The following is a 9,522-nucleotide window of genomic DNA, read 5'->3' as shown; positions in this document are numbered from 1 at the left end:
GCAGGAGTCATATGAGCTCTCTGAGTGGGTGCTACCCACGGAAATGGATTTTGCCCTGCAGGTCTATCTCAGGGTTAGATGCCAAACTGCTCTTTAGACTTCAGTTGGAGTGTCTAATGCTGCTTTGGCTGAGGGATTATATTGGGTTTGTGAACAAAGTTTCACAACACATTTACCTTCTGTCTCCTGTTGCTTGCTGTTTGTGTGGTTTGGGAAAGATTCTGGAATATTCTCTTACTGCTTCTTCTGATTGCAGGTGGGTATGTGATAGGAATGTGTCTGCCTTGGTAAATCAAATCTTGTACCACCCCTCAGCAAGTATCATCAATGGAGCTATGCTGTCATCACATTTGACAGCATAAAAAGCACTGATTGCATAAAAAAATGATCCAAAACTTCCTCAGAGTTGGTGACAGGGAAACATGAGCAATATTTGAAGGGGTTGGAGATTTTTTCAGAGTTTGATCTGTACTAAAATTGTAATGAAACATTCACTGTGGAAAGCAGAGTCAGACTCCATCTGCTTTTTAATGAATTTGCATATCTGCAAAGAAATACAAATAGAGTTGTGCAGAAAACCTATTTTTAATGTGTAAAGATACACGTGATAGAGATTTGGACTGAAACTGGTTTTAGCCTTCTGGGCCACATAGCTTCAGAGAAAAACTAATGTTGTTGGTGAAGGTCCTTATATTACAACTTTTCTTCAAAGGATGGGCTTTAGTCCAGTCATAAATCTGGCATAGCAGCTTTATTACAGAGAGTAGAGTAATAATTTCAGTTTTTAAAAAATCTAATTTCCATTTGTGGTGGAAGGTTTACATGTAACTCCTGAGAAATATTTATTAAAAGCCATCTCAAAAAACACACACAGAGCCAAACCAAGGCAACACCGCCTTGGTGGACTGGTTTTATGCTTTATGTTAAGTTTTGAAGTTATGCTTTCTTTTCTGGTTATTTCTCTATGTGCAGCTTCCCCAATATACCACAACCACACAAAAGCTGCTCCTGATGGCCTCTGATCTGAAAACACTGCAGCAGGAAATCTCCTCTAGAGATTTATTTGACAGAATGAGGTGAGAAAGATCTCTTCTTCTGTGTTGGCCTCTGGCAGTAAATTTGTTACCCATGTTATGCTTAAACTATGAACTGGATGAGGTCTGAAAAGTCAGTGTTGATCCCTGATCTGGCAGAGTGAATGTGGAGGAAAGTCATGAGGAATCACTGGAATTGGGTGGAATGGCATCTTGGAGAATAGGATTTGGCAGTGACTCCACACTACATCTCCTGACTGCTGAACATTTTTTTTTCCAGGCTAGGGATTAATTTAACTCTGCATGGCTTTATGATATCCAGCTGCTGCAGTGCTTGTGGCTATGTGCTGCAATCATCCTTACTGGATCTCACTCTGGATGACTGCCACACTGCTGTCCCATGGGTTAGAAATATGCCTGCTTCAAAAAACAAAAAACAACAGCAGAATAAATAGACATAAATAATATAAAGATATAGAAATATATTATTTATATTTATATTTATATTTATATTTATATTTATATTTATATTTATATTTATATTTATATTTATATTTATATTTATATTTATATTNTATTTATATTTATATTTATATTTATATTTATATTTATATTTATATTTATATTTATATTTATATTTATATTTATATTTATATTTATATTTGTGTTGCTTATAGCTGCTACCTTTACAGAAATTGTGAAAAAAAATGAGGTAATAGAATTAATAAGTAATTGTTGAGCTGTTTTGGTTTGTACATACCCCTGATTTGATTTGTACCTATTCTTCCACACCTTCTCTGCTTGCTTTCCTTAACTATTTTTTAAAGTTTAATGAATCTTTTGAAAATAGTCAGGTGAACCCCAGTGATCTGCAAACAGAAGGTTGAAATCCACATCTGTGAGTGTCAGAGTACAATTGACTTCTTGTATGCCATAAACTCTTCCAGGGCTGCAATTGAACCAAACTTTTCTTTAGACACTCCAAATCCTCCATTTGGTACCTTGTATTCAGAAGGGACAGAGGAAAGACCAAATTCGATCTTCTTTATTTAATGGGCTTGATTGGGATTATACATCTTTGTTGCTTCATTCATTTCAGTAAAGAGTGCTTCTCCGTATCTCTCTGATTTCAGAATTGGGACAGAAATTGATAGTGGTATCACAAAAAGGAAAATACTATTAGGAACTAACACTCTCAAGAAAAATTACACAGCCTGAGTTTGAAAATGGAACTAATTTATTCACCTGCTCCCTTGGCAGCAAAGCAGAAATGAGTGGAAAGGATGAGAAGTGATAAGAGTGATGAAAACTGTGGCATCCTCCTGTGGGATGGCTGTTATAAAAATGTGCAGTCAGTTTTCTGACATGGAGTCACTACCTTCTGAGAAAGGTCTGGATTTCTAACATTAGGCCTAAGACTCAAGAAAAAAATAAAAATTACATCTCTTCTGTCCTCTCCTCATTTCTGATTTGTATTCTGCTGCTTGGCTTTGGCTGTCAGCAACAGAATCATGTTAGATGGGTGGGGATCTCTATAAAATCCTTTATTCCAGCTCTCCAGCTGGAAAATAAGCAAAACCCCAGTGCTGGAGGGTGCTCTGGGAGCACTTGCACAGGTGGGCTTTGTGCTGGTGCTCGGCGTGCAGCGTCCAGAGCTCAGACTGGGTCAGCTCTGTCACCACTTGAGCTCAGCTTATGCCTAGAAATCCAAGGAAAATTAACCCCTCTGTCCCTGGCAATAGGTTCATCTGCTGTGCTTGCATGCTCAAATTAACTTGGCAAAAAGATTTACCCTGGAGGGCAGCAGTAGATTTTACCATGGCAGATAAAGTAGCAGACATTGCTGATTCTTTTGTACACACTGCACTTCCAATGCACCTTCATCTGCTGAAGCAGACTAACTGCTTTTTTCCCTGACTGCAGCCTGGAATTGTTCAGGCTTGCCTGGTTTAAACTGTTTTTGTGAGGTTTTTATTTCATGACACCTTGTTGCTCCCTGACACCCACTGTTCTACCTGACTGCCTCAGCCTGGCTAGCATCTTTTCTAGTTTTGGCTCCTAGCAATAGGTCAGGTAACTCTCAGAGGTTACAGCATCTCCTGACTGACCAGGGACCTGGGAACATTTCCCAGCTCACACTTGGAAGCAGGAATTTATATAAAGGTCCCCCCTCAGGTTTCTGGGTTCTTGACTTTTGACCCTGATGCTGAAAGCTATTGGCTGAGATTAGGAGGAGCCTGCACTCAGACATGTGTGGGTGATTTGTGGTAAGTTCATACCTTATCAAGTAATTTTCTACTATATTATATATTTGTGTTATTGTCTGTAAAATATATATATATATATAGTTTAGTAAACTCATGAAAATAAGCATGTTAGTGTCTGCCAGCTTGTCCTTTCACTTTATCATTCCTCCTTTTCAGTAGATTCCAGCAGACCACTCTTCTATTTCTTGACTCTTTTTTCTTCCCACACTCTTCAAAATGAGAGGGATTGAATGGATTTTGCCTTATGCATACAATAAATGTATTTAAATAAGCAAAATTTCAGCAGAATGAGGAGGGACAGAAAAGCATAGATTATGTCAGATATGGAAACCTGAGCAATCTGCATCAGGAGGTCTTTGTAAGACTCTGGGCAGAGTGGCAAACACCACATCCTGTTTGTGCAGGGTGTTACCACAGCAGCACTTGTCCTTGATTGTATGTTCTCCATAACATGGCAGTGCAGTTCAGAACAGTGCCCTCTAGACCCAGATCTCCTGCTTCAGGAAGGGTATGGGTCTTTTTAGGACATTACAGTTCCGGGCTCAGTGACGATTCTTCTATCACTGGATAAAATTTGTGCACTTGGGAGACCAGTGAAGCTGCTACTACAAACTTCAGCCAGACCAGGGTGAGACATGCAAGTTTTAAAACAAATTTTGAGTTATCCTCAGTCTTTGCAGTCATATCCCCAGAAATCTGTTTTAGCTTCTTCCAGAAACATAAAGAACAGAAAGCTTCTTTTCTTAGAAGCAAAGTTGGCTGAATGATGGAACCTGTATATGATGGTTTCAGTAAGGGAGATCTGCCTTCTCTCAGTTTCACTGGCATTGCTCCACATTACTGGTGTAATTCTTTCCCTCCTGCTTCTGTTTCATTTCGATGTCTTGCTGCATCTCTTTCCTGCTTCATTCAGCTTGGGGTTTTTCATCTCGTTCTGTGAATCCAGCAACTGCCAGGATCCTCAGAAATATTGAACTCTTTCAATTTGAGTTGTAGCTTTTCCCATCTCACAGGGTCTCACTTTACCATTCCTCTACTTTTGTAGTCAATGTTTGAGCAGTGACTGTTATAATTTTCTGTTTGTGCTGCTGTAACATTCAAAAACACCATGAAGACCGAAGTCTAGTCAAGCCAACACTTACAAAGCCTAAGTAAATGAGAAAATGTGATATGTATCCCAAAGAGCTTTAATTCCTGTGTGATGGTTTAGACTTCTTCAAGGACTTTATATAAGGCTACCAAAATATGAGAAGAAATTATCTAGTTTGATTGAAGAGAAGAAAATATGACAGTCTCCCCCACTGTGGTTTGGGTCATGACTGGTATGAGCAGTGTCCTGCCTCACTCCTCCTCTCCCAGTCAGCTTTAACATTTTGGAGCAAGCAATGAGAAAGTTTCCTGTGACCTCAGAGTACCACCTATAAATCCAAACACTGTTACCTAAGAGTAGAGACAACTCCTGCATATAATTTAGAGGATCAGTGCACAACAGGACTCCTCAGTAACATAAGCCACACATGTTTGTCACTGCTATTCTATTTTTCTGTAACAGCTGTAGCACTTTGTTGAATGGCTCTAAACTGCCTGGTTTTAGCTCAAAGTGGGCCTTTATTAAAATACTCAAACCCCTTTTGCTATATTCAGAGATCATAGTACCCTTTGTAGATGTTTGCAGATTGGTAAATTAGGATACCAAGCAATTATGAAGTGGAAGTGCTTTATGAATTTAATTTTCTGATATGAAAAGCACAAGCGAAAAGTACCAATATTAATACTGTAGAGTCTACAGGATAATTCTGTAGAAGAAGGTTACTGGTAAATACTCCAAGTATGCTCTGCAGGAACAGACTGGCTGTGCAGCAGCCCACTTGCCCCATCAAGACCCAGGTCACTGAGAACTCTGTGGCCCTCTGTGAAAAGTCTCATTTGTAAAAAGGTCTCTGAGTCATTCCTCCCTGTGCTCTTCTCATCATTCCACAACTGCATTCACAGCAAGGCACCATTGCCTTCTCGGCCTCATCTGTGTCATTCAACACCCACCAGGAACGAGCCAGACAGGGTTTCTACAGGCAAACAATGGGGTCATTTAGGGTAGACTTCTTTCAAAGCAGGATCTCTTTTGTACCTTTGTATAGGGATCTCAGAAATATAAATAAATAAATAAATAAATAAATAAATAAATAAATAAATAAATAAATAATTTTTAAAAATTAAAAAATTAGTTGCTTAAAGACCTTCCCATTGCTACGGGTCTAGTGCTCAGATTCCAGGATATTGCTAATGGCAGTTGAAACCATAACATTTTTCTTACCTATTTTGTTTTCTTCCCTCAAGGTTTACATTTTCATTTTCTTTCATGTAGCAAATAAAGTCCCTGGAAGGGAAATGCTTAATAAACAGCCTCTGGTAAAGAGTATGGAAAAACTGGCATAATTCCTTTGCTTTTAGAAACATGAAGATGGCATCACTGACTATTGTGTCTGTCAGTAAATTAAATAAAAAACCCAAACCATGGTCAGGAAATTAAATTCATTATAAAGATAATGGAAAATTCTGATTTTCCTTGCTGCTGTAGTCATGCACACTTTAATTGTTTCCTTGAACAGTCAATACCTTGTAAAGGAAATAAACATCTTCTTAAGACACTGCTCAGTTTTCTACAGATATGTAGTGGTCTTTTTTACTGCTAGCCTTGAGAGTCACTTAATGCCCGAGTTGGTGGGATTCAGGGAATGTCTGCATGCATGGGTGCCATTGGCATTAGCCTGTTCTGGCTCTGCTGCAGTTGTACATAACCCTTCTGAAGCACATGGGAAAGATCCTGTGTCATAACTCCCCTGAACAAGTATTCGAGCCATATGTCAGCCTGGCCTATCCCACAGTGTTGTATTTTGTTCATCTTTGCTGAGCAGGGGTAAACACAACTGAAATGTTTGCATTGGAGGAAGAGGTGGCTGTGCATGTCGGTGCTAGGGATGCCAGGCTTTGGTGGAACAGAGCAAGGAGCTTAGAACAGATAACTTTGCCCCACTTCATTTATTAATCAGTTTGATTATTTTACTCTCTGGAGTTTTGTACATCAGACATAATCAGGTTCCCCTAATAACCTGACAGGTCTGTGTGTTCAGTTATACAGGGCAACATTATTCATAGATCCTTCTAATCCCCATATAGACTAATCTTATTAATATTTATCATCTAATCTATTTACAAATTCAGAGAAGGTAATCTCTGCCTAAATGAAGCTACTGTTCATACAGAGGTCTCTTCTTTAAAACAGTCATGGTAGCATTTAATATTATGAAAAGCTTAAAGCAAAAAAAATGTAATTAATTGTGAAGCATCATTAACAATGATAGTGTCCAAAATGTTTGTGTGGCTGATTTTTAAGAACCCTTCCAGTCTGAACCATTCTATGTTGTTAAAACATAAGGTAGGAAGCATAACAGCATACAGCAGATACCTCAAGTTCAGAAATACCCAACCACATTACTTCTTGACCTCTCTGTTTATGTTTGGCTACAGAAACTGCCTTTTTAAATGATCAAAAAGCAAAGTGCTTGGATCACCTGCCCAGGTCCCAAAGGATCCTGTGTCTGTCTCCTTCCATCCATTTGTTTCAATCAATGGCAGCAGAGGAGTGGTGGGGGGAAAAACTGAGAAGGCATTTTGAAAAATCAAGTTATGACCTAAGCACGACTGCAGCTTCTTCCAGTTCTGGGCACTGGGTTTGGCTCCCAGTTTTCCTCCTGAGACATGAGGAACTGTGTCTGGAGAGCTAATCTAGAATATAATCACTGTGTACTAGTTGGAAATGTCTAAGTGGATATTTAAGGGACTTTGGCACTCTTCAGTCCCTGTCAATGACAACGAGGGTTGTGTGAAGCATTTAGGCACACACAAGCCTGTCCCTGTTCAGTAAAGCACTTCAGGGTGCTTTTAAGCCCCTTGATTTCTACTTTTGGTTTTATCAGCAGGAGGTTTTTCAAAGGCGAGAGGCTGCCCTTATCTCACAAATGGGCTAAGCTGCCTTATGGCAACAGTCCTCAAAAACTCGTCATTATGCAAAATGTTAATGTTGTTCTCCCTCCTCTGCTGCAGTGGTCAATGCCTTTAAGACCATTCCTTTCGTACCTGTGCATTTGGGAAATACTGTTTCTAATGATGTCATTCTGCTGTTTATTCCCTCAAATGGTCACTGAAAATGCTCTGCATTTTCCTCATACTGGTGCATTTGCAGGTTGATGCATCCATGTCAATCATTACTGTGTTCATGTTCCTGCATCAGCTTGTTCAGGGCAGTTCTTCTAGGTGTGCACCAATGCACCAAAGAAAATCAAATAGGTGTGAAAGCAGGAAAAAATGTCCCTCACATTGCTTCATAATATTTTGTGCAGAAAGACACCACACTGAGATTTAAAAAATCACTGGGTTTCTTGCAGCCAGGCAGAAACTCTTCTGCTTGTCTCCCTCTGAAAAAGCCTCTGAAAAGCCAGGCAGATTTTGGGGTGCAGGAGAAGGATGCCATGTGCAGGTTTTCCTTCTAACTGCCTTGGATTGAGGATGATGTCACAGATTTTTGATATTCAGGCATCATTATAGGAATCTTTTCTCATGTTCTTTATAGCCATGGCTAAAGGGCTTTATCTGATAATGCTGAACTGAATTATCTCAAAAGTACCCATTTGTGAGATGGAAACCAGAAAGCAAGAACATCTCTCTGTATGCTGGGCAGGTGTCTGCTCTCAGGGTGTAAAATGGGCACTTCCAAGTTATTCCACTTAGTTTTGGAGCATATCATGGGTTTTTCTGCCAGGTTAAAGCACAGTAAGCAGGGAGGGGTAACAAGAAAGATTAGGGATATGGAAAAACTTCTTTATGAAAGAGCAAAGGGATTGATGCTGTTCACTACGGAGAAGCAGCAAATAAGAACAGAAAGGTCTCTTACCATTTGTTACTGTGAAGCCCAGAGGGGCCCCTTGCCTTTTGCTCCTTCTCCCATGGTAGCAGGAGCTGGAGATATTAATTTAAAATGAGAAATGTTACACCTGTTTAAAAGGAAATTGCTTACTCTTTCCATGTTTTGGCCACAATTTAGCTGTTTCAAGACTTCATGGAGATTAAGAGAATGATTTTTCTTTTTGTAGTGAGTTTTTTTGAAAGACTGCTTATTTATAGGCATTGTATATCAGGTGTGACAACATTACAGATAAATCAAAGCCAAAAATGCTCACAATATTTGAAACATCTTAGTGTTTCAGTGCCAAGGTTTGTAAGAAAAAAATCCTGTACTATCAGCGGTTTTCTTCACATAGTATAAAACCTTATCGGAGGGATCCAATACACTTCATGGAAACACCATCTCTGAAAAATGTTCCTTCATAAGTATATAAACAGTTTATATGAGCATAAACTGGATCTAACATATTACACTATATATATAATATATAAAACAGTAATGGAAGTTTCATACAAACTTTGGACTACATACCTGAAAACTTATTTTAATTTTAAGAGTTTAGAAAAGGAGGTATGGCTTATTTTGACTGCCTTGAGGAAGCCCTTTGCTGCTTCTTAGGAGCTCCTGGTGTAGGCCATTCAATCTAAGCCTACTATTTATAGTGGACTAATGAACTTTGGTAAAGCAGCAAATGTGTTCAGACATCCTTTGGCCTGTTCCTCTTAAATGTCTTTTTTTTAAAAAAAGTTGAATAATTTATCTCTTTGTGTTGTATTATGAATGTGAAAGGCTTTTCTTTGTGAGCTGAATAGTGATAGTTACTTAAAACTAGGGATAAAATTGTGTCTCCTGGTATGCAGGTAAGTAGATATTTAGTTGAGGCACCAAGAGTCTTAATGTTTCATTTACACAATTCTTGAAGTTTAGTATATCCTTCTCAAGGAACTAGTGTCTGGTGTTTGCATTTTCTGCTGTCTTTTGATTTTAGCAGCAGAGATGATTTGGTTCTGAGGTTCTTGGCATACTCTTGTTATTTACAGTTGACATGGGCAACCCAGAAACTTGTCCAGCAAAGAAACCCAACCATGCAGTAAATTGGATATGACAGGTAGATTTGTAATGGCTACAAAAAATAGCAATCCACTTAAAAAGAAAACAATAAAAAAGAAAAAGGAAAAGAAAAGAAAAGAAAAGAAAAGAAAAGAAAAGAAAAGAAAAGAAAAGAAAAGAAAAGAAAAGAAAAGAAAAGAAAAGAAAAGAA

General features: G+C 38.6%; 1 long non-coding RNA gene across 1 annotated transcript in view; it reads left to right on the top strand.

The window, feature by feature from the left end:
• The first annotated feature begins 981 nt into the window (after positions 1–981).
• The window catches only part of LOC107206619, a 12,779-nt gene continuing 4,238 nt past the window's right edge, over positions 982–9,522 (top strand). The window contains exon 1 of the long non-coding RNA XR_004498169.1: positions 982–1,076. This is a non-coding gene — a long non-coding RNA (uncharacterized LOC107206619). The remainder of the gene's footprint in view (positions 1,077–9,522) is intronic.

This window comes from Parus major, chromosome 6 (assembly GCF_001522545.3).
Source record: "Parus major isolate Abel chromosome 6, Parus_major1.1, whole genome shotgun sequence".
Taxonomy (NCBI): domain Eukaryota; kingdom Metazoa; phylum Chordata; class Aves; order Passeriformes; family Paridae; genus Parus; species Parus major.
The sequence above is the reverse complement of the archived record's forward strand: the minus strand, read 5'-3'. Positions and strand labels throughout refer to the sequence as shown.